The sequence below is a fragment of the Nomascus leucogenys genome, chromosome 13 (genome assembly GCF_006542625.1).
Source record: "Nomascus leucogenys isolate Asia chromosome 13, Asia_NLE_v1, whole genome shotgun sequence".
Classification (NCBI taxonomy): Eukaryota; Metazoa; Chordata; class Mammalia; order Primates; family Hylobatidae; genus Nomascus; species Nomascus leucogenys.
The window spans coordinates 47,065,167-47,089,711 of NC_044393.1; the positions used below are offsets into that span (position 1 = coordinate 47,065,167).

At 45.9% G+C, this 24,545-nt stretch overlaps 1 non-coding gene and 1 pseudogene across 1 annotated transcript; both read left to right on the plus strand.

The window, feature by feature from the left end:
* Window positions 1–7,371: 7,371 nt before the first annotated feature.
* On the plus strand, window positions 7,372–7,435 carry LOC115838121. The gene has a single exon (XR_004033165.1). It is a non-coding gene; the product is annotated as a U7 small nuclear RNA (small nuclear RNA).
* Window positions 7,436–8,841: 1,406 nt separating this feature from the next.
* Window positions 8,842–12,854, plus strand: LOC100603436 (annotated as a pseudogene).
* Window positions 12,855–24,545: the final 11,691 nt, after the last annotated feature.

Sequence of the window (24,545 nt, forward strand, 5' to 3'; positions counted from 1 at the left end):
CCTCTTTCACTTAATATTACATCTGAGACTCATCTGTGCTATTGCATGTTCCAGTAGTTTGTTCTTTTCCAGTGCTGGGTAGTGTTCCCCAGTGTGAACCAACATACCACAATTTGCATGCCTGCTCTGCTCATAATGGACTTTTGGGAGGCTACCTGTTTAGGCTGTTATAAATACACCTCTATGAACATTCTTATGCATATTTTTTTAAATTATTTTTGTTCATTTGATTGACTTTTTGGTGTGCAGTTCTATGGATTTCAACATGTGTATAGATTTATATAACTACCACAATATCAAGATATAGTTGGTTCTATCACCCCAAAAACTCTCTCCTGCTGTCCCCTTAGAATCACAATCCCCTCCCCTTTCCCCAGTCCCTTACAGCTACTGATCTGTCTTCCATTACTATGGCTTTTGTCTTCTTGAAAATGCCATATAGATGGAATCATAGAGCATGTAACCGTTGGAGACTGGATTCCTTCACCAAGATAATTCCTGTGGTATTCACCAATACAACAGGCGTGCACCACCATAAGGTCGTCTCTGTCAACAACAGATCACATATATGATGGTGGTCCCATAAGATTATAAAACCTTATTTTTCCTGTACCTTCTCTGGTTTAGGTATGTTTAGATATACACAAATACTTATTTATCAGAACCCATCCCTGTCACTACACAGCGCATGGCTGTACATTCCTTTTTATTGCTGACATTACTACAAGTCTTTGATGGACAAATTTCTACTGGTATAGTCAAGGGAGTGGAATTGCTTGATCATAGGGTCTTCATATGTTTCACTTTAGCAGGTACAGCCAAATCGTCTTCCAAAATGGTTGAACCTGCAACGTAAAAGAGTTCTGATTGCTCTCTGCCTTCTTCACCATTTAGGAAGTATTCTGGTCAGTGTGTAGGTAACATTTTAGCTATTTTTGTAGATGTGCATATAAATTATCTTTTAAGATTTGCCATATATCACACAAAGAATTAGCCATCCTCTGCAGCAGATGCTGTTGGTGCCTGCGTGGACCCCCTGGGATCCTTTTTACTGCCCCCAGCTGCTGCAGATGCGCTTGCTAAGGCTCACACCTTCAGCTTTATCCAGTGCTGCTCAGCAGTTGGGGCTGCCACACAATTTTCATCCTACCCCCCCATCTCCCAAACACACACACACACACACACACACACACACACACACACACACGAGGCAGACAGATTCACAATGTTGCAACTTATACTTCAGAGCTCCTGTGGGATCAGGCTGAGACAGGACTTCACCTGAATCCACATGCCTGGCTGGCTTTTCCTCCCGGCCCAGACTGCTTCCCTCACTCCCTTACAACACTTCCCTGTGAGCACTCTCCCAGTAAAGCCTTTGCACAAGCATCCCCATTTTCAGCTCTGTTGCTAGGGAACCTGGCCCAGGACACCTTTGCAGCATCCACTTCTCCATCCTCCTTCTCCAAAGGCCCCATTTTCCACCTACAGACTGTCTAGTTAGAAAAACATTTGACTGCAACTAACAGAAAACCTGATAAGCAATAGCTTAAACAAACAACTGTTTGTTTTTTTTCCCGCAAACAGCTATAGCCTCACCATGACAAGTGCCAATTCAGTTACAGGTTTCCAGGCAGAAGCATGAGATAAATGAAATCACTCTCGATCCTCCCCTTGCCCTTCCAGCACTTGCCGCCCCTGTCAGTCCCTCCTAGTTTCTCCCGCTTCCCAGGCCCCCAGCCCTGAGGCCCAGTGACCTCTGAATGCTCACGCCAGTCATTTCCAAACAGTGTCCCCTGAGAATGTTCAGGTTCCTGGGATGCTTCAATGACTCAGCATGCATAAATTAATATTTTATGCCAAATAGTAGAAAATTTTAAATCCTGACTAGTAATTTTTATCGCTAGTCAAGTTAGTAACTGGGCAGTTAATTTCATTAAATTTTTCTTTTTCTTTCTTTTTTTTTTTTGAGACAGAGTTTCACTCTTGTTGCCCAGGCTGGAGTGCAATGGCGTGGTCTCGGCTCACTGCAACCTCCACCTCCCGGGTTCAAGCTATTCTCCTGCCTCAGCCTCCCGAGTAGCTGGGATTACAGGCATGCGCCACCATGCCCAGCTAATTTTGTATTTTTAGTAGTGACGAGGTTTTCCCATGTTGGTCAGGCTGGTCTCAAACTCCCAACTTCAGGTGATCGCCTGCCCCAGCCTCCAAAGTGCTGGGATTACAGGCGTGAGCTACAGCGCCCGGCCTATTGTCATTAAATTTTTCAAGACATCTTTCTAGTTTTGTCTCCTCATAAGAAATGCTCAGGCCGGCACAATGGCTCTTACCTGTAATCCCAGCACTTTGGGATGCCGAGTTGGGCAGATCACCTGAGGTCGGGAGTTTGAGACCAGCCTGGCCAACATGGTGAAACTCTGTTTCTACTAAAAATACAACAATTAGCTGGGCATGGTGGTGCACACCTGTAATCCCAGCTACTGAGGAGGTTGAGGCAGGAGAGTCACTTGAACCCCGGGGGCAGAGGTTACAGTGAGCCAAAATCGAGCCATTGCACTCCAGCCTGGGCAACAGAGTGAGGCTCCGTGTAAAAAAAAAAAAGAAAAGAAAAGAAAAAGAAAAGAAATGCCCAGATAAACTCATTCATTCTCAGGTATTAATGACATTTACTAATTCTTTGGTTCAATTTGTGTTTATAGAGGGCATGACCTAGGATCTGAATCAGGTGTGGGGTTTACAAATATGGATAATATATTGGCCTCTTTTAAAAGGCCCTGTGTGCACCTGTATACATGCATTTTCCACTCTTTATTGTAGCTGTCAATTTATTTTGTCCAGTAGATTGTAAGCTTCTTGAGGTCAAGAGCTACGTTTTATCTCTGTGCTACTAACTAGCATAGTGCTTGGAACATATCATACATGTTTCTGGAAAACAGCATAGCCAGGCAAGGTGGCTCATGCCTGTAATTCCAGCACTTTGGGAGGCCAAGGTGGGTGGATCACCTGAGGTCAGGAGTTCAAGACCAGCGTGACCAACATAGTGAAATCCCATCTCTACTAAAAATACAAAATTAGCCGGGCATGGTAGCACATGTCTGTAATCCCAGCTACTTGGTAGGCTGAGGCAGGAGAATCATTTGATCCCAGAGTGGGCGGAGGTTGCAGTCAGCAGGGATCAGGCCACTGTACTCCAGCCTGGGCAAAAAGAGTGAAACTGTGTCTCAAAAAAAAAAAAAAAAAAAAAAAACAACCCCAGGATGGCAGGGAGGATAGAAAGGAAAGACAGGCAGAAAGTGGAGAAGCTGCAGTAGATTAAAGATGGCCACCAAGGCTGGGCGTTGTGTTTCATGCCTGTAATCCCAGCACTTTGGGAGGCTGAGGTGGGGAGATCACCTGAGATCTGGAGTTTGAGACCAGACTGACCAACATGGGGAAACCCCATCACTACTAAAAATACAAAAATTAGCTGGATGTGGTGGTGCACGCCTATAATCCCAGCTACTTGGGAGGCTGAGGCAGGAGAATCACTTGAACCCAGGAGGCGGAAGTTACAGTGAGCCGAGATCACGCTATTGCACTCCAGCCTGGGAAACAGGAGTGAAACTCCGTCTCAAAAAAAAAAAAAAGATGGCCACCAATTCCTTGTAGTTTTCTCCACTGAGAAGTGGAGGCTATCTTTGCTCACCTTGAATCTGAGCTTACCTTTTGACTTGCTTTGATAATGAAATACGGTGTGCATGATGATGTGCCAGCTCCAGACCTATGCCTGAAAAAGGTCTGGCAGCCTCAGGGAACTACCCTGAGACTACCATGCTGTGAGGAAGCCCCAGATAATAACCTCGTGGAGAAGCCATGTAGAGAGAACTGAGGAACCCAGACAATAGCAAGGGTGAGGCCTAGACATACCCTAGTAGAATTGTTCCAGCCAGACCTCGGCTATCTGAGCCATTCCAGCTGAGACCCCAGACATCATGGAACAGAGATGAGCTATTCCCACTGTGCTGTGGTCAAGTTACTGACCCACAAAATCATGTTCCAATAAAATGTTGTTTTAAGCCACTGAGTTTTGGGATGGTGTGTTCCACAGGAAAAAAGAAAATCTGAAATTGGAGATATTCACCATCAAAAGAACAACGTACTGTCTCATCATTTCCAGTAGTCTTTATTCTACTTGAGATATGCCTGCAGGAAGAGAGCAATTCTTTTCCTTTCTTTCTTTTTTTTTTTTATTTTGAGATGAAGTTTCGCTCTTGTCACCCAGGCTGGAGTGAAGTGGCGTGGCTCAGCTCACTGCAACCTCTCCCTCCTGGGTTCAAGAGATTCTCCTGCCTCAGCCTCCAGAGTAGCTGGGTCTACAGGCATGCGCCACCACACCCAGCTAATTTTTGTATTTTTAGTAGAGATGAGGTTTCACCATGTTGGTCAGGATGTTCTCAATCTCCTGATCTCGTGATCTGACCACCTCAGCCTCCCAAAGTGCTGGAATTACAGGCGTGAGCCACTGCACCCGGCCAAGAGCAATTCTTAATATAAAGAAAAAGTTGTACTAGTGGAGATATCTGGGGGCAGAGAAAATATTTCCAACACATTTCTCATATCCTACCAAGGGTTGATACCACTACCAACCCTTGGTAGGATATAAGAATTGTATTGGAAATATTTGCTTGGTTATGTTGGGCGTCTTGATCTGGGCTGAAGGAAGGCTGGAGTCCACTGCAGGAAACTCAAGTATCTACTACGGTCTGGGAGCAAAGGTCAATGAGTGAAGTGGATCGGGAAATGGTGACAGTGGATGGACTGGCAGACACCAACACTCAACTCTGGCCATTTATGGTCATGAGGGAACTTGGGCCCTCTATTGCTGGATCCTTCATTTTTTTTTTTCAGAAGTAAAATAGCCAGATTTTTATATAAAATCTCCAAATTTTATATCTGGACCGTTGGGTTGCTCATTTGAGCTCCCTGGTCCAATGAGAGCCCTGGGTGAGGTGTCATACTCGTCGCACATTGCATGTGTGTCTCTCCAGGCAGCCTGTGGCTTTGCAAAATGAAAGTTGTCTATGTGTTTTCTGGCAGAATCCAGCTGGATCAGATCCGGTGCGTGAAGTTCTAAGTGCTGGCAGGGATGTGCAACAACTGGAACTCTCAGACATTGCTAATGAGCCTGTGAATTGGTACATTTTAGAGAAGTTTGGCAATAACTACTAAGGCTGAACATATACCTCCCCTAGCACTATGACCCAGTAGTGCCACTGCAAGGCTTGGTGAACACATAGCTGCAAGAGAAATGCAAATACATGTTCACCAAAAGACATCTATTAAAAAGTTCATAGAAACACTATTAGTACTAGTCAAATACTAGAAATAAATACATCCATCATCTGTAGAATGGATGAACAAAGCATCTATTTATGGAATATTACACAGCAATGCAAAAAAAAAACCACAATAGAAATTTGTTGCATGTTTGCTGCATGCAACAACACAGATAAAACTCACAAACAAACTGTTGAGTGAAAGAATCAGTTACAGGAGAGTCCCTACAGCACGATGTATGGTGCGTGAAAGTTCTGGCTGCATCACATCTGTGTATACCGACGCTTAGTATATAAAGTTCAAAACAGGAAAACTCATCTGTGGCATGATGTTGGTTACCCTTTTTTTAATTTTTAAATTATTTTTTAATATTTTGAGACAGGGTCTCACTGTGTCACTCAGACTGGAGTGCAGTGGCAAGAGCATAGCTCTGTAACCTCAAACCCCTGGCCTCAAGTGATCCTCCAGCCTTGGTGTCCCAAAATGCTGAGATTACAGGTGTGAGCCACTGCACCTGGCCAACAGTAGTATTATAGGAAAGAGGTCATCATCCAGACCCAAGAGAGGATTCTCAGATCTCGTGCAAGAAAGAATTCAGGGAGAGTCTGCAATGCAAAGTGAAAGCAAGTTTATTAAGAAAGTAAAGGAATAAAAGAATGGTTATTCCATAGACAGGGCAGCCCTGAGGGCTGCTGGTTGCCCATTTTTGTGGTTAGTCCTTGATGATCTGCTAAACAAGGGGTGGATTATTCATGCCTCCCCTTTTTAGACCATATAAGGTAACTTCCTGACATTGCCATGGCATTTGTAAACTGTCATGGCGCTGGTGGGAATGCAGCAGTGAGGACAACCAGAGGTCACTGCTGTCGCCATTTTGGTTTTGGTGGGTTATGGCCGGCTCCTTTACTGCAATCTGTTTTATCAGCAAGGTCTTTATGACCCGTATTTTGTGCTGACCTCCTATCTCATCCTGTGACTTAGGATGCCTTAACCATCTGGGAATGCAGCCCAGTAGGTTTCAGCCTCATTTTACCCAGCTCCTATTTAAGATGGAGTTTTCTGGTTTACACACCTCTGACAGTAGCAACCCTTGAAAGTGAGATGGTGACTAGATGGGGGTGAGGGGACTTTTGGCGCAGTGGTCCTGTTCTGTTTCTTGTCTGTGCATTGGTTACATGGGTGTGTTCACTTTGTGAAAGCCACTGAGCTATACACTTCTGATTTCTGCACTTTTCTGTATACATGTTGTATTTCAATACAAAGGTTTTTTTGTTTTTGTTTTTTGTTTTTTTCTTTAGACGGACTCTCACTCTGTTGCCGAGGCTGTAGTGCAGTGGCATGTAGTGCAGTGGTGTGATCTCGGCTCACTGCAACCTCCGCCTCCTGGGTTCAAGTGATCTCCTGCCTCAGCCTCCCAAGTAGCTGGGATTACAGGAGTGCACCACCACATCCAGCAAATTTTTGTATTTTTAGTAGAGACAGGGTTTTATCATGTTGGCCAGGCTGGTCTCGAACTCCTGACATCATGTGATCTGTCTGCCTCGACCTCCCAAAGTGCTGGGATAACAGGTATGAGCCACCGCACCCAGCCAATACAAAATTTTTAAAAGCAGCATTTGAAAAATGTAGCACTTGCTCCTTCAACCTGGGTTGTAAAGTGAGGACAAGAGCAACCTGGAACAAGCCTCTAGCCTCTAGCTTACCTAAGCTGAACATGTAGTAGGAGAGGGAACTAAGCCTTTGTGTGTGTGTGTGTGTGTGTGTGTGTGTGTGTGTGTGTGTGTGTGTGTGTTTTAAGTCCCTAGAAAATAATGCAGCACTCTAGTCCTCCTAGTTGTCCTCTCAAATCTATTTTCCAACTTCCTGGAGACATGGCTGTCTAACCAGAGGCTACATTTCCCAGCCTCTAATATTGGGCTAATGAGAAGTAGGCAGGAGGTAATGACCGGAGCCACTTCTGGCTATTTTGCTTTTGCCCTTTCTCAGGTGCGTCAATGTGGAGATGGCAAGGACAGCAGCAGCAACAGCACCTGGGAGCTCGTTAGAAAGGGAAATTAAGGTTATAGCTCTTTTAGAATTTGTCTAACAGGTTTTCCTGTCTTCACCAGAACTCGCCAACTTCCAACAAAAAAGAAATGGACATTCAGTTGACTCTTGAACAATGAGGGAGGGGCTGGGGCACCACCACCTGCACAGTCCAAAATCTGAATTAACTTTTTTTTTTTTTTTGAGACAGGGACTCACTCTGTTGCCCAGGCTGGAGTGCAGTGGTGCGATCGCGGCTCACTGCAACCTTCACCTCCTAGGTTCAAGCGATCCTCCCATCTCAGCCTCCCAAGTAGCTAGGATTACAAGCATGCACCACCACACCTGGCTAATCCTTGTGTTTTTAGTACAGACAGGGTTTCACCATGTTGGCCAGGCTGGTCTCAAACTCCTGACCTCAAGTGATACACCTGCCTTGGCCTCCCAAAGTGTTCAAATAACAGGCATGAGCCACCGTGCCAGGCCTGCATTAACTTTTGATTCCCCAAATACTTAACTACTAATACCCTACTGTTGACTGGAAGCCTTATAGATAACACAGTTGATTAACACATATTTTGTATATTATATAAATTATTACTATATTCTTACAATAAAGTTAGCTAGAGAAAACAAAATGTTATTAAGAAAATCAAAAGGAAGAGAAAATACATTTACTATTCATTAAGTGGAAGTGGATCACCACAAAGGTCTTCATTCCTCACCATGTTCACATTGAGTAGGCCGAGGAGGAGGAGGAAGGGCTTGGTCTTGCTGTATCAAGGGTGATGGAGGCAAAAGAAATCTATGTATATGTGGATCCGCACAGTTCAAACTCGTGTTGTTCAAGGGTCAACTGTTCTTGGTTCCCACCTGAGACCTAATGAATCAGAGACCCTGCGATGGAGCTCAGCAATTTGTGTGTAAACAAGCCCTTGGGGGGATTCTAACACACTCAAGTTTGAGGACCACTGATTTAGAGGAGTCAACACACGTTTTCTGTAATGGGACAGAGAGCAAATATTTTAGATTGCAGGCCGTACAGTCTCCGAGGCAACTACTTACCTCTGCCATTGTAGTGCACAAGTAGCCAGAAGACAATCTGTAAATGAATGGGTTAGCCGGATTTGGCCTAAGGTGGGACTCAGAGAATCAGGTATATGCTTAGAGTACAAGTAAACACCAGGCAAACCGTTTTCTTATCTTTGAGCAGAAGAATGTCCTCTGAGTCTCCCTCATGCCTTTTATCAGTCTTAACATCTACTCTGAGCATATTGGAGTGACCAGTGCTGAATCCTTTATCCTCTGTGGCTGAGCCCTCCCCTTCAGGTTCCTTACTTCTTGCACCCTGCAAAATCTGCTCTGTGAAATTCTATAATAACCCTGCGTAAGTATTAAAGTCTACTAATAGCCAATAATGCCACTTTGGTTGGAGGCATTGGCATTTTAATTTGGGGCAATCCTCATTGGGCAGGGGGAGGATTGTGTCCCAATACCGTCATGGGCCAACTGGTGGATCTATGGAGTAGGAAGGGCCTCCAATTTCCCCAAAGTCGCTTTCAGGAGAGAGATTGCTTTCGTGTAATTCCTGATTTGTCTGTTTTGAGTTCAGATTTTTGCCGATTTTTTTTTTCTAGACTGAGTCTCGCTCTATTGCCCAGGCTGGAGTGCAGTGGTGCGATCTCAGCTCACTACAACCTCAGCCTCTAGGGCTCAAGCGATTCTCCTACCTCACCCTCCCAAGTAGCTGGAATTACAAGCATGTGCTTCTATTTTTAGTAGAGACGGGGTTTCACCATGTTGGCCAGGCTGGTCTCAAACTCCTGACCTCATGTGCTGTGCCCGCCTCGGCTTCCCAAAGTACTGGGATTACAGGCATGACCCACTGCGCTCGGCCAGATCTGCCAATTTTTAATCCCACCTGGGTTTAGAGTGCGTGCAGTGTTCGTACGGCGCTGTTTGCAGTTTGTTCCGTTCTGGCTTCAGCGTTCCTACAGGGAGCCACAGCTGAACATACCGCCAGTCCCTCTTTCCCCTGGGCCTGACCCCCTGGGCTGGGAATGCCTGGCACCCCCTAGGGACGGGAGCAGCCCAGATGGGTTTCCCTTCCTACGCAAGCAGAGATCACTTCCCACCACGTCTGTCTGAACTGCACCTGCTCGGCCACAGAGCCAAGGCAGCAATCACCTCTCTCTCTGTTTCTCATAAGAGAGACCCAGGAGAAGGCCCTTTCTCTGTCTTGTATCCATTAGGTATCTTAGTCACAACTCAAAATGGGTTTAATAGAGAATTTCCTGACTCGTTTCACTGAAAACTCTCGGGATAATTCTGGCTTGAAGCACAGCTTGATTCAGGGGCTCAAACACTACCACAGGCCTGGTTTCTCACTCCATCCAGCAGCCCTCCTTGTTGGCTCCATCTTCAGACAGGCTGGCAGGTGATGGCGGCGGATCGAGGCTTCATTCTTCCAGGTGCACAGGGAGCAGGGCGGGCCTCTCTACTGGCTAAAGGCTCCTCACACCTCATTGGCTCTGAACCGATCACAAGCTGCCCCTAAGCCATTCTCTGTGGCTGGTAAAAGATCAATGCTGATTGGCTAGGTGTGACCCATGTGCCCTGCCCTGGGGTTGGGATGGAGCCACTGGAAGCACACAGAGGGAAAGTGAACGAGGGGTGTGTCAAGGAAATCAGAACCCAGCGGCCCTTACTGAGAGAGTGGAACTGGATGAACCTTCATGTGAGGTCTCCCAGACTCTGTAGTATTCAATTCCAAGTAGTTTGAGAGATGATTTCAGGGAGTAGGGAAGCAAGAAAAGGAAGAGAGCCAATAAAGAAAGCTGCGTTATCGGCCGGGCGCGGTGGCTCACGCCTGTAATCCCAGCACTTTGGGAGGCCGAGGCGGGCGGATCACGAGGTCAGGAGATCGAGACCGTCCTGTCTAACACGTTGAAACCCCGTCTCTACTGAAAATACAAAAAATTAGCCGGGCGCGGTGGCGGGCGCCTGTAGTCCCAGCTACTCGGAAGCCTGAGGCAGGAGAATGGCGGGAACCCTGGAGGCGGAGCTTGCAGTGAGCCGAGATAGCGCCACTGCAGTCCAGTCTGGGCGACAGAACGAGACTCCGTCTCAAAAAAAAAGAAAAAAGAAAAAAGAAAGCTGCGTTATCAAGCAAGTTATCTCTGTGGGCACCCGGAGCCCACTCCCCCTGGAGAGCTTGGGAGACGGTGTAGAAGATGCTTCAGAGTTCTCCCAACGGAGGGGCGAGAAAGCTGCAGTGCGAATCCGACAGCTCCTTGTCTATCATTGATACAGAACTTTCAGCTTGCCCTATTTGCCAGCCTAGCTTGCTCTAAAGGAGGGGGGTGGGGGGCAGGGAAGAGGAGGGGGTAGAGAGAGGGAGAGAGAGAACCTTCCGGCAGAGGAGGACTTGGAGGTGTTTGCAGTAGGCAGCCCTCATTGTGTAGGGGTGCATGCCACGGGGCTGTGCATGGCATATGGACAGTGTCTGCCGCAGGGTGCAGACAACAAATGTCCCGTTCCTTTCCCGCATTCCATCCACCAGGAGTCTTTTCCCATAGCAAGGACTAGGGCCTTCTCTGGCCCATCTAAGCAAGACGCCATTCCTTCTTCTGATAAATGAAGGAGAATATCAAGCCCATAAACACAGAAATAAAACAGTACCCAAAGCTCTCCTTAACATTAAACATACCCTATTTCACAGGGACGGCTCCTGCAAAAGTAAGAAAGGTTTTGCAGGTGCAGAGTCCTGGGCCAGAGGCTAAAGCTCTTAAACGGCGTGGTTGACTCATTGGGCAGGAACAGATAAGCTGAATCCGAGACAACTCCACCCAGACCATGTGGAACAGGGTTGGGAAAGGGTAGATATCCAAACAGAACTCCGAGCTGTCACTGGGAGTGGAATGGCTGGACGCTGCACGAAAATTCCCCACAGATGTTGGCTGCAATGGCAGCTCTTTTATTTGTTGATGTACAAATATGCAACATCCGTGAGTTCCCCGAGTATGACAATTTAACCTCTTTACATTCCCTACTTCTCTACTCTATTTCTCCCATTATTTTATTCTTAAATTCTATTAGTTACCTTTGTAACTTTAAAAAGAAGACCTTTATTTCTTTTTCTTGATGCATTAACCATATTTTTAAAAATATATTTTATTTTAAGAAGTATTTTATGGTCTATTTGCTTGGCTCTTGATGTCTGGCTCTTCTGATTTTGTTTTCTTTTTCTCTTTCTTTCCTTCTCTCCTTCCTTCCTTTCTTTCCTTCCTTCCTTCCTTCTTTCTTTCTTTCAGACAGAATCTGACTCTGTTACCTGGGCTGAAGTGCAGTAGTGCAATTTTGGCTCACTGCAACCTCCGCCTCCTGGGTTCAAGCGATTCTCTTGCCTCAGCCTCCTGAGTAGCTGCAACTACAGGTGCGTGCCACCACACCCAGCTAATTTTTATATTTTTAGTAGAGACAGGGTTTTGCCATGTTGGCCAGGCTGGTCTGGAACTCCTGACCTCAAGTGATCCACCCGCCTTGGCCTCCCAAAGTGCTGGGATTACAGCCATGAGCCACCGTGCCTGGCTTCTGATTTTGTTTTCTTTCAGAAAATATTTTGGCTGGGTGTGGTGGCTCACGCCTGTAATACTAGCACTTTGGGGAGGCTAAGGTGAGTAGATTGCTTGAGACCAGCCTGTACAACATAGTGAGACCCTGTCTCTACAAAAAATACAAAAATTAGTCAGGCATGGTGGTGCACGCCTGTAGTCCCAGCTACTCGGGAGACTTAGGCTTGAGCCCAGGAGGTCGAGGCTGCAGTGAGCCATGATCACGTCTCTGCACTCCAGCTTGGGCAAAAGAGTGAGACCCCGCCTTTCTGTCTGGCAGCAGCCATCAGGTAAGCCACGGTGGGTGCATACTAGTACATCCAGGAGCTATGGAGGGAGAAGCAGTCTGATCTCATGTGCTTTCTTCTCAGGGTCCGCTGCTGGCAGTACTGCCAGCTCTCTGCTCTCCACAGGGCTCCCCAATCCACTCGGCCCCATAAAGTGCGCCGACCGAACTACAAGGCTACATTATATATAGGATTCGTGTGTGCGGTGATGGCCAAAAACACCCAGTTCCTAAGGGTGCAACTTATGGCAAGCCGGAACATCATGGTGTTAACCAGCTAAACTTTGCTTGAACCCTCAGTCCATTGCAGAGGAGCAAGCTGGACACCACTGTGGGGCTCTAAGGGTCCTGAATTCTTACTGAGTTGAAGATTCCACATACAAATTTTTTGAGGTTATCCTCATTGATGCATTCCATAAAGCTGTCAGAAGAAATCCTGACACCCAGTGGATCACCAATCAGTCTACAAGCCCAGGGAGACACGTGGGCTGACATCTGCAGGCCGAAAGAGCCATGGCCTTGGAAAGGGCCTTAAGTTCCACCACACTATTGGTGGGTCTCGTCATGCAGCTTGGAGAAAATGTGATACTCTCCAGTTCCACTGTTGCCACTGACATAAGTAAAGTTTGTAAAATTCATACCTAATAAACAATTCAGGACAGTCAAAAAATAAAAATAAAAAATAATGAGACCCTGTCTCAAACAAAACAAACATGTTTTGAAAAGTTTTTTATTCTTATTTTATACAGTAGAGATATACACTACATAATAATTAGCTGATCCTTAATAACTTGGACACTTGAAGGAGTTCACTGGTAAACTGGACCTAAATCCTTTTTTTCTGTCTTTTTAAAATTGATGTATCATAGTTACACATATTTTGAGAGTACATGTGATATTTTGATACATACAATGTATAATGATTAAGTTAGGGTAATGAGGATATCCATTACCTGAAACGTTGATCTTTTCTTCGTGTTGGGAATGTTACAATTATCTTCTAGCTATTTTGAGATATACACTAAATTATTGTTAACTATGATTTCCCTACTGTACTATTGGACTAGAACTTATTCCTTCTATCAAATTATATTTTTGTGCATATTATCCAACTTCTCTTCAACCCTACTTCCCCCTCCTAAGTCATTCTTAGAAGGTAATTTTTCAAACTTTGTTTTCACTTTATTTTAGATGTGTCTTTGTGTAAGTTTATCATTGAGTTTTTGTTTGTTTGTTTGTTTGTTTGAGACCGAATCTCACTCTGTTGCCCAGGCTGGAATGCAGTGGTGTGATCTCAGCTGACTGCAACCTCCACCTCCCAGGTTCAAGCAATTCTCAGGCCTCAGCCTCCGGAGTAGCTAGGACTACAGGTATGAGGCACCATGCCTGGCCAATTTTTGTATTTTTATAGAAATGGGGTTTTTCCATGTTGGCCAGGCTAGTCTCAAACTCCCGACCTCAGGTGATCTGCCTGTCTTGTCTTCCCAAAGTGTTGGGATTACAGGCATGAGCCATCGCGCCTGTACTGTTTGTTTTTAGATGAAGTTTTGCTCTTGTTGCCCAGGCTGGAGTGCAATGGCGTGATCTCAGCTCACTGCAACCTCCTCCTCCTGTTTAATCAATTCTCCTGCCTCAACCTCCCAAGTAGTTGGGATTACATGCACGTGAGCCACATCACCCAGCTAATTAACTGATTTTTAAAATAGGGAGATTATCCTGGAATATCCAGGCAGACCGAATGTGTTCATAAGGATTCTTAAAAGTGGAAGACAGCCTGGGCAACATGGCGAGACCCCGTCTCTACAAAAAAATACAAAAATCAGCCAGGGGTGGTGGTACCTGCCTGTAGTCCCAGCTACTTGGGTGGCTGGGGCAGGAGAATCACCTGAACCAGGAGACGGAGGTTGCGGTGAGCCAAGATTGCATCACTACACTCCAGCCTGGGCAACAGAGCAAGAAGAAAGAAAGAAAGAGAGAGAGAGAGAGAGAGAAAGAAGGGAGGGAGGGAGGGAGGGAGGAAGGAAGGAAGGAAGGAAGGAAGGAAGGAAGGAAGGAAGGAAGGAAGGAGAGAGAGAAAGAAAGAAAGAAAGAGAGAAAGAAGGAAAGAAAGAAAGGAAGGAAGGAAGGAGGGAAGGAGAGGAGGGAGAGAAGGAGAGGAGGGAGGGAGGAAGGAAGGAAGGGAGGGAGGGAGGGAGGGAAAGAAGGAAAAAACAAAACAAAACAGGGCTCAGTGGCTCATGCCTGTAATCCTAGCACTTTGGGAGACCTAGGCGGGCGGATCACCTGAGGTCAGGAGTTCAAGACCAGCCTAGACAACATGGTGAAACCCCCTCTCTACTAAAAATACAAAAATTAGCCGGGCATGGTGGTGGGCACCTGTAATCCCAGCTACTCAGGAGGCTGAGGCAGGGAGAATTGCTTGAATCCAGAAGGCAGAGGTTGCAGTGAGCCAAGATTGTGCCACTGCACTGCAACCTGGGCGACAGAGTGAGATTTCTTCTCAAAAAAAAAAAAAAAAAAAAAAAAAAAAGGTGAGAGAGGGAGGCAGAAGAGGAGGTTGGAGTGATGGACATGAGAATTCAACTTGCCATTGCCGACTTTGAAGATGGAAGGGACCATGGGCTGAAGAAAGTGGGCAGCCTCTAAAATCTGGAAAAGAGAAGGGTATGGATCCTCCCTTAGAGCCTGCAGAGAGGAATATAGCCTGCTGACCCTTTGATTTTATCCCACTGAGGCGCGTGTCAGACCTCTGACTCCAGAACTTTAAGATAAGAAGTTTGTATCGTGTTCAGCCGTGACATTTGTGGTAATTTGTTACAGCAGCAATACAAATCTAATAGAAGCAAAGTATCTACATAATATTTTGGATTTCTTCTGCATAGGAAAGTTAGTTGTCTTTTCTCACTCATGTCTTCTGATCTTTAGGAAAGTTGTATTTTTGTTCTGGTGAATATATGTAAATGTATGCAATATACTCAGACTCAATTCTCGATTCCTTTAGACATTAGATTAGATGTTCGCTTCCTGCTATGAACAATGGTAAAATTAGTATGCTTTTCTTCCTTTCCTTTCCTCTATCATCTAATGCTAGCAATAAAATTATCTTTGCAAATCTTAATTTTATACTATAAAATATGCTGTATTGCATTCAACATACATACCTTCCCGACTTGACTGAGCTGTGTATTCCCAGGTCCCCTCCGAGCAACAGCCAGTGATTCTAGAAGTATTCTGGCCTTCCTTGGGCTTCCACCATGTAGTGGACCCCTGGGTCAGCAGCTGCCTCCTGGAAACTGGGTCAATGGTGGCCCCCCACCTTCACCATCAGCCTTAGCTTTCCATCCGAGTTGAGCAACCCCTACTTCTTTGGCCCCTCCCATTGTTAATGGGCTCAGCTGAAGCACAGCCTTGCGGGGCACAGGCTCTGACTTCTCCAGAAGATGCTAGGGGGAACCACAGAGCGTAGCTAACACAACAAAAGTTTACTACAAGTTCCTTGCAAGGGCTTTTGTTAATAAGCTGTCTTGAAGTCATGAAACTCCAGAGTCAAAACTGTATATGGACTCCCCAATGATTTCTCTAAATTGAAAAAGAAAATTAGTGTGAGTAAAGAGGTGTGTTATTAGACCAGAGGTAAGTATGAGATTGTATTAAGCCATCATGGTTCATAGTTATGGGCTAGTGGGAAAGATACTCAATTATAGCTAGGCGGTTTTGGTTCTTTAAAATTGTCTCCATTATGTAATTAGCACCTTTTAGTCAGCTCTCATGGACAATAACAGAAATTGCTGTATTCCTAAATCCTTTCATATGTTATCGTTGGAAATCACTCAATAGATTTTTTTTTCCTAAGTGTTTTATTTTCCTCTTCTGCTTTATTTGTTTGTTGATAGAGACAGAATACAAAAATAGCAAAACATACCTAAATAACTCGTGAGCCAAGGAAAGATTCACAACAGAAATGAAAACTGAATGACAATGAAGATATGACATAGCATAATGTGTGGAATATAGCTAACACAGTACTTACAGGGAAATTTATAGCTTAATAAATACATTAGAAAAGAAGAAATGGTTCTATCTCAAGAAGCTATAGGCCAGGCATGGTGGCTTATGCCTGTAATCCCAGCATTTGAGGAGGCTGAGGCAGCAGGATCATTTGAGGTCAAGTTCAAGAACAGCCTTGGCAACATAGTGAGATCCCATCACTATAAAAATTTTTTCAAAAACATTAACAGGCCAGGCATGGTGGCTCACACCTGTAATCCTAGCACTTTGGGAGGCCAAGGCAGGCAGATCACCTGAGGTCAGGAGTTTGAGACCCGCCTAGCCAACATGGTGAAATCCCGTCTCTACTAAGAATACAAAAATTAGCTGGGCCTGGTGGTGGGTGCCTGTAATCCCAGCTACTCGGGACGCTAAGGCAGGAAAGTCTCTTGAACCCAGGAGGCGGAGGTTTCAGTAAGCTGAGATCACATCACTGCACTCCAGCCTGGGTGACAAAACGAGACCCTATCTCAAAAAAAAAAAAAAAAAAAAACCCAGGCAAAGTGGTGCATGCCTATAGTCCTAGCTACTCAGGAGGCTGAGGTGCTCGAGCCCAGGAGTTACAGGCTGCAGTGACCTATGATGGTGTCACCACACTCTAGCCTGAGCAACAGAGCAAGACCCTGCCTCTTAAAAAAAAAAAAAAAAAAGGAAAAGAAAAGAAACTTTTTTTTTCTTTTTTCTGGTAAAAAGAATACCAGATAAAACCCAAAGAAAGCTGAAGAAAGGACATAATGAAGACAAGAGGCATGGCAGCTGCTGGGTTGAAACCAGCAGCTTGGGGTCCACATATCAAGAGAATCTGAAGAGGCTCTACTAGATGTAGCCAATACACCTTTGTCTTAGTCATTCACGCTGCTGTAACAAAATGCCACAGACTAGGTAATTTTAAAAGAACAGAAATTTATTTCTTTTGGTTCTGGAGGCTTGGGAGTCCAAGGTCTGGGTCAGCACTGGTGTCCAGTGGGGGCTGCTCTTTACTTCCAAGATGGTGCCTTGTTGCTGCATCCTCACCGGGTGGAATAGAGGGGTAAACTCTCTCCGCACCCTTGTTTATAAAGGGATTAATCCATTCATGACAGTGGGGCTCTCCTGACTTAATGACTTAATCATCTCCCAAAATGCCCACCTCTTAATCCCACCACAATGGGCATTATGTCTCAACATGAAATTTGGAGGGGACACCAGGACACCACATTTAAACCATAGCACCTTGTTTCTTTTCTTTTGTTTTTTTTATTTTTTTATTTTTTGAGACAGAGTCTCACTCTGTCTCCCAGATTGGAGTGAAGTGGCGTGATCTCGGCTCACTGCAAACTCTACCTCCCAGGTTCAAGCGATTCTCCTGCCTCAGCCTCCTAAGTAGTTGGGACTACAGGCGTGCGCCATCACACCCTACTAATTTTTGTATTTTTAGCAGAGACGGTGTTTCACCATGTTGAGCAGGCTGGTCTTGAACTCCTGACCTCAGGTGATCCGCCCGCATCGGCCTCCAAAAGTGCTGGGATTACAGGTGTGAGCCACTGTGCCCGGCCCTTGTTTCATCTTTTACCCTGTTTCAGAATTATCTTTCTATTGTAGATATGACCATCTACCCTCCTGCTTAAAGCTTTTCATGGCTTTTTATTGCTCATAGAACGAAGTCCGAGTAATTTTGCATGTTCAGGACTTTCAAAACCTTGCCTACCCTATCTTCCCAGCCATATTTCCTGTCCTTTTATTATCCCTGCAGGTGTCAGAGATGACTGGTGCTCCTCCAAAAATTTGTGCTGCTCATTCCATAGCATGGAGCTGCCTCTTAAAGATGGATTCTCATGCAAGGACTCCATTTCCCACCATCCTCAGGTCTATGTGTGGCCAGATGGCTAATGCTTTGCAATAGAATGAGAACAGAAATGACATGTATCACTTCTAGGCTGGAATTTTTAAAGCGGTTGGAGAATCCTCATTTTTGTTCTTCTGCTTCTTGCTACAGCCAAAGAGAACCAAGGTCCTACAGATGGCAGAGCCACCCAAGGGAAGTAGTCTGGGTCCCCAAGTCATTCCACAAAGAAAAGTTGCCTTGCTCGCCTCTGAGTTGGCTTCCTTTTTACCGTTTTTTTTTTTTTTTCCATGCAGAGACAAAAATAATCTGCTGCAGATTCTAGCTCACATTCTGCTAGTTTATTAACTGCAGCTCAAAGAGAACTCAGGCCAGGCGCCATGGCTCATGCCTGTAATTTCAGCACTTTGGGAGGCTGAGGGGGGCAGATCACTTGAGGCTACGAGTTCGAGACCAGCCTGGCCAACATGATGAAACCCTCTCTCTACTAAAAATACAAAAAAATAGCCAGGCATGGTGGCACACACCTGTAATTCCCAACTACTCAGGAGACTGAGGCAGGAGAATCACTTGAACCCAGGAGGCGGAGGTTGCAGTGAGCCAAGATCACACCACTGCACTCCAGCCTGGGCAACACAGTGAGACTCCATCTCAAAAAAACAAAAACAAACAAAAAAAAAAGAAAAGGAAAAAAGAGAACTAATGTTTATCATGAATCTAGCAAAAGTCATAGGCTTGATTCTCATGGGGATACTTCGGGTCACATGTGAATCCCTGAGCCATTCTCATGTCTCAGATGTTTTGGCCTGGCCTAGGTCACTGACCCACTTCTGCAGTTGAAGGTTGGAAAACACATAGCCTGGGCTTGGAGGAGACGTGTTTCCCCCAATAGCTATCGAGTATGCAAAAAGAAACACACCCATTCAGTGGGCTCAGGACTTAAAGAGAAAGTGTCGTCCTAAGGTTGTCTCAGGCCTTCTTCCAGGCACAGGGGCTAAATCCCCACACCACTCCTCCAGCAAAAGACTGGCTCTTGGCCTGGCGCTGTGGCTCATGCCTGTAATCCCAGCACTTTGGGAGGCCGAGGCGGGTGGATCACGAGGTCAGGAGATCGAGACCATCCTGGCTAAAACGGTGAAACCCCGTCTCTACTAAAAATACAAAAAATTAGCTGGGCGTGGTTGCGGGCTCCTGTAGTCCCAGCTACTCAGAAGGCTGAGGCAGGAGAATGGCGTGAACCTGGGAGGCGGAGCTTGCAGTGAGCCAAGATCGCCACTGCACTCCAGCCTGGGCGACAGAGCAAGACTCCGTCTCAAAAAAAAAAAAAAAAAAAAAAAAGACTGTGGCTCTTTTCTTCTCTGAGGGACAAGGAGAGAATCCATCTCTTGACCACGTACTCTTCATTTTTCCTCGATGCCCTTCTATGGAAATCAATGATGTCAGAGAGAGGTGGCCAGAGTTGCTGCTTCTTCCACCTTCATTTCCCTTCCACACCAGGCTGAGGCCCGACATTCTTCAAGAGGGTGGAAAGAACTCTGCGGCATAACATTTGATCTAAAACCTGAGGGATGACAAAGGAGCCGTGGGGAGACCATTGATAACCAAGGCACCGAGGTGAGAAGAAACACTGGATGTTGGAGGAAGGGAAGGAGGTCATTGTGGATGGATCAAGGGAGGCCAGGGAGTGGTCGGAAGGAGACAGGCTCAGAGAGGGAGGCAGAGGCCTGATCAGCAGGACCTTGTGGGCTGGGGCAGGAGTCTAGATTATTTTCTACTCGTGGTGGAAAGTTGTTGAAGAATTTTTAAATAGCATGATTTATTCTAGCTTTCCAGAAGTTCCCCTTTCTTACTATGGAGAGAATGGATTGGAAGGCACAAGACAGGAGTTAGGAGACCAGCTAGGAGACAAGCAATGCCAGAGGGTGGAGACTAGGATGGTGGCATCGGAGTGAAGACATGGTGGGCTGGCGTGGTTAGAGTTGAGAGCGTGTGACAGCGTGTGGAGGGGTGGTGAGAGAAAGGAAGGATCAAGCGTGACTCGGAGGTTTCTTGCTGCGGCTGCTGAATGAACGCTATTTATTGAAATGGGGAAGCCTGGGGCAGGGACATGGGGAAGGAGAGATTGAGGGGAAACATCCAGGCCTTTTCAGACTTACTGGGCTGTTTGTGAGACATTCAGATGAAGATACCAACAACTGGATCCGTAAGAATCTGGAACTCTAAGAAAATTTTGGGTTGCATTTATGACTTTGAATTCATGGGATTTAACACTAAGAAATGGGTGAGAGCTCCTTGGGACAGAACAAAGATGGAGAAGATGAAAAGGCCAGGGCCAAGCTCTGAGGAGGAGTTGAGGATGAAAATCAAAGGGGGAAGGAGTTCCACAGAAGGAAGAGTAAAGGAAAAAGTGAAAAGCGTGGCACGTATTGTAGAATATATTGAGGCTCTCAAACAAAGATCAGAATCACCTGTTGAGCTTGTAAAGCCCAGATTTCTGGGCCCAGAGTTTCTGACTCAGTGAGTCTGGGGTGGTACCCAGGAATTTGAATTTCTAACTAATTCCCAGGTGATGCTGATGCTGAGAGCCTGAGGACCACACTTTGAGAACCACTGACAGAGTGACACTTTCAGCATGTTTATTTATGAATGGGGACCAGAGAAGTAGAAGGGAGTGGGGATACAGGAGGATTCTTTAAGATGAAAGACAGAACACCTGCTTGCTGATGGAAGTGTTCCAGTAGAGTAGGGGAGATGAATGATGCGGAAGGGAAGGGGATAGGTGAAGGGACAGAGTCCTTGATAATTCAAAAGGGACCTGGGCTTGCATCATCATAAAGGCTTTGGCTTCTATAGGAGGATGGACATTCCTCCACAGTGGCAAGTGTGTACAGGTTTAGAGGAGTTGAGGTTGGAGACTGGGCCAGCTTCCATTAGGAGCTTCTATATTATCAGTAAAGAATGGAGAGCTCACCTGGAAGCTTTTATATTCTTTATTCTCAAGGAAGAATGAAGGAAGAGTGGAGAAAATGGTTGGGGAGATTTAAGGCAAGGGGGAAAGGCTATGAACTGGTTATCTTGGGGAGTGGGAAGTCAAGTTTCCTAACCTAGTGTAACAGAACTTTCTGGAATCATGGAAATGTTCCATAACCTGCATTAGTCACATGGGGCTGCTTGTATTTAACTTAATTAAAATTAAATAAGAATTTAGCAACAAGAATGTAGTTGCTTGGTCTCACTAGTTGCATCTCAAGCAGCTATGGTCTCACAGAGCACACAGTTGGCCCAGGAGCTGTGTTGGGTGTGTGCTGGAGGTCCTTGAAACCAGCCAGCCATGCTTTGCAATTTTCTTCCAGCAGTGCTCACCAGCTCTGCAGCAGGCCCAGAGAAGGTGAGAGATATAGGCCCCTCAGGGTGAGGTTTTTCCAGACAAGCAGGACAAAAGTAGAGAGGCCCAGAGCAGCAAGGGTATTGGGGAAGGAGAGATTATAATGCTGGGCTGGAAAACCTACACTAGGAAAGAACAGTGAGGTTGCAAGGGGTCTATCTCATGTAAGATTATCTTACTTTTATCTTCACTTTTTCTATAAACTCTATCTCAGGGATTAAATTGTTGATAAGGGGGAGTTTCATTTTATGCAAGTATTCCAGCTAGTGAAGAAGGAATGATAGAACCAGAGGATCAACACTCTATAAATTCTGGCCAGGTGTGGTGGCTCACGCCTGTAATCCCAGTACTTTGGGAGGCCGAGGCGGGCAGATCACCTGAGGTTGGGAGTTTGAGAGCAGCCTGACCAACACGGAGAAACCCTGTCTCTAGAAAAATACAAAAATTAGCCGGGCATGTCGGTGCATGCCTGTAATCCCAGCTACTCTGGAAGCTGAGGCAGGAGAATTGCTTGAAACCGGGAGGTGGAGGTTGCGGTGAGCTGAGATCACACCATTGCACTCCAGCCTGGGCAACAAGAGCGAGACTCCATCTCAAAAAAAAAAAAATCAATTTTGGAAAACACAAGGGACTAAGGGACTAAGGAACATGTTAGCATCAGACATATAGAATCAGTAAAATCCAGACTGGAAAATTCTTCTGAATAAACAACCTGCTTTCTTTCTTCCTTCCTTCCTTCCCTTCCCTGCCCTCCCCTCCCCTCTCCTCCCCTCCCCTCCCATTCCCTTTCCTTTCTTTTTTGGATGGAGTCTCACTCTGTTGCCCAGGCTGGAGCGCAGTGGCACGACCTCAGCCCACTGCAACCTTGGACTCCCAGGTTCAAGGGATTCTCCTGCCTCAGCCTCCTGAGTAGCTGGGATTACAGGTGCATACCACCATGCCCGGCTAATGTTTTTTATATTTTTAGTAGAGACAGGGTTTCACCATGTTGGCCAGACTGGTCTTGAACAACCTGCTTTCTTCAACAAATAAGTTGCAATGGAAAAAGAGATGGAGGGGGAACCTAAAAGAGATTCATGACACACATCAACAATAATTGTATTGTGGCTATATATTTTTAGAATACAAACTGAAATAGTAACAGATAAAATTATGCACCTGGGATATACTTCAGGATAATCCCAATGGATGCAGATATTTGCTGACTATCACAGCTGGTGGATGGGTACCTGGGGCTTCATTATACTATTCTACTTTATGTATATTTGAAATTTTTCATAATAAAAAGGTTAAATAGAAATAGCACTTCCTACACTAGATACCGTATCCAGATGGTAGGCTGCCTCTCTCCTTCCTTTCACAACCAAGCTTCCTGAAGGAATGATCTCTGCCACTTTTTCATGTCCTTACCTTCCATTCGGGGCTTTAGCCACTGCAGTCTTGAGTGCCTCCACCAGAACTAAGTTCTCCAGAACCTCTAAGCCAGGGGACACGTTTCTTTTCTTTTCTTTTTTTTTTTTTGAGACGGAGTCTTGCTCTGTTGCCCAGGCTGGAATGCAATGGCACAATCTCAGCTCACTTCAACCTTCGCCTCCCAGGTTCAAACGATTCTTGTGCCTCAGCCTCAGGAATAGCTGGGACTACAAGCACCTGCCATCATGCCTGGCTAATTTTTGTATTTTTGTAGAGATGGGGTTTCACCGTGTTAGTCAGGCTGGTCGTGAACTCCTGACCTCGGATGGTCTGCCCGCCTTGGCCTCCCCGAGTACCAGGATTACAGGCATGAGCCACTGCACCCGGCCCAGGGGACCCTTTTCTAATCTCAACTCCCTCACTACACCTTCCCTTCCAAACGCTCTCCAAACCAGGACAGCTGGAATCGGACAGCATAGGACTCACATGTCAGCTGGCCACACTCTGGCTTGATGTTCTCATTGGAGAGCCTCTCTAAGCCTCCATCTCCCCATTTCTAAAATGATGATAATAACTGTGTTTCCCTGTCCTGAGTATCAATTCCTGTGTAACAATCTACCCCAAAACTTATGGGCCTAAAACACTATTTATGATGATCTTTCATGGTTCTGGGGGTGAATGGTCTCAGCTGGGAAGCTATCCCTTGCCTCATGCAGTTACAGGCAGATGGTGCCAGAGGCTTGTGTCATCTTCACTTACATCCCTGGCCCTAGACTAGGGCGGCTGGAGCAGCTAGAGCTGGTCAGGCATCACTGTCTCCATGAGACCTCTCCCTGCAGCTGGCTTGCGCTTCCTTTCAGGATACTTGGACCTCTTATATGACAACTGGCTTCCCCCAGAGTGAGCACTCAGGGAGACAGGAGGCAGAAACTTCTGATTTTTTATAGCCCACAATGTGGTACAGCATCCCTTTTACTATATTCAGTTGGTCAAAGCTGTCACAGAAACTGCCAAAGTTCAAAAGGAGGGGACAGTGAAGTCCCAGGGAAAAAGTCTCAAAGTCATTCCGCCTTGAAATAAACCCCACCTTCTATTGTAAAAAGCTCTCTCTCTCTTTCTCTCCTCTCTTTCTTTTTTTTTTTTTTTAGATGGAGTCTCACTCTGTCACCCAGGCTAGAGTGCAGTGGCACAATCTCAGCTCACTGCAAGCTCCGCTTCCTGGGTTCACACCATTCTCCTGCCTCAGCCGCCCGAGTAGCTGGGACTACAGGCGCCCACCACCACACCCAACTAATGTTTTGTGTGTTTAGTAGAGACGGGGTTTCACTGTGTTAGCCAGGATGGTCTCGATCTCCTGACCTCGTGATCCACCTGCCTCGGCCTCCCAAAGTGCTGGGATTACAGGCGTGAGCCACTGCACCCGGCTCTCTCCTCTCTTTCACTCACTCTCTCTCTCTGCCAACATCCTTTAGATCAGAGTTTATCAAAATATGAATGTGTTAGATACTCATTTGGCTGCAAGAAGCAGCACTGGCTTAAACAATAGAAGGTATTTTCCCCTCATTATAAGCCTCTCATTATCACACCTCAGCCTCCCAAGTAGCTAGGACTACAGGTGCACACCACCACGCCCTGTTA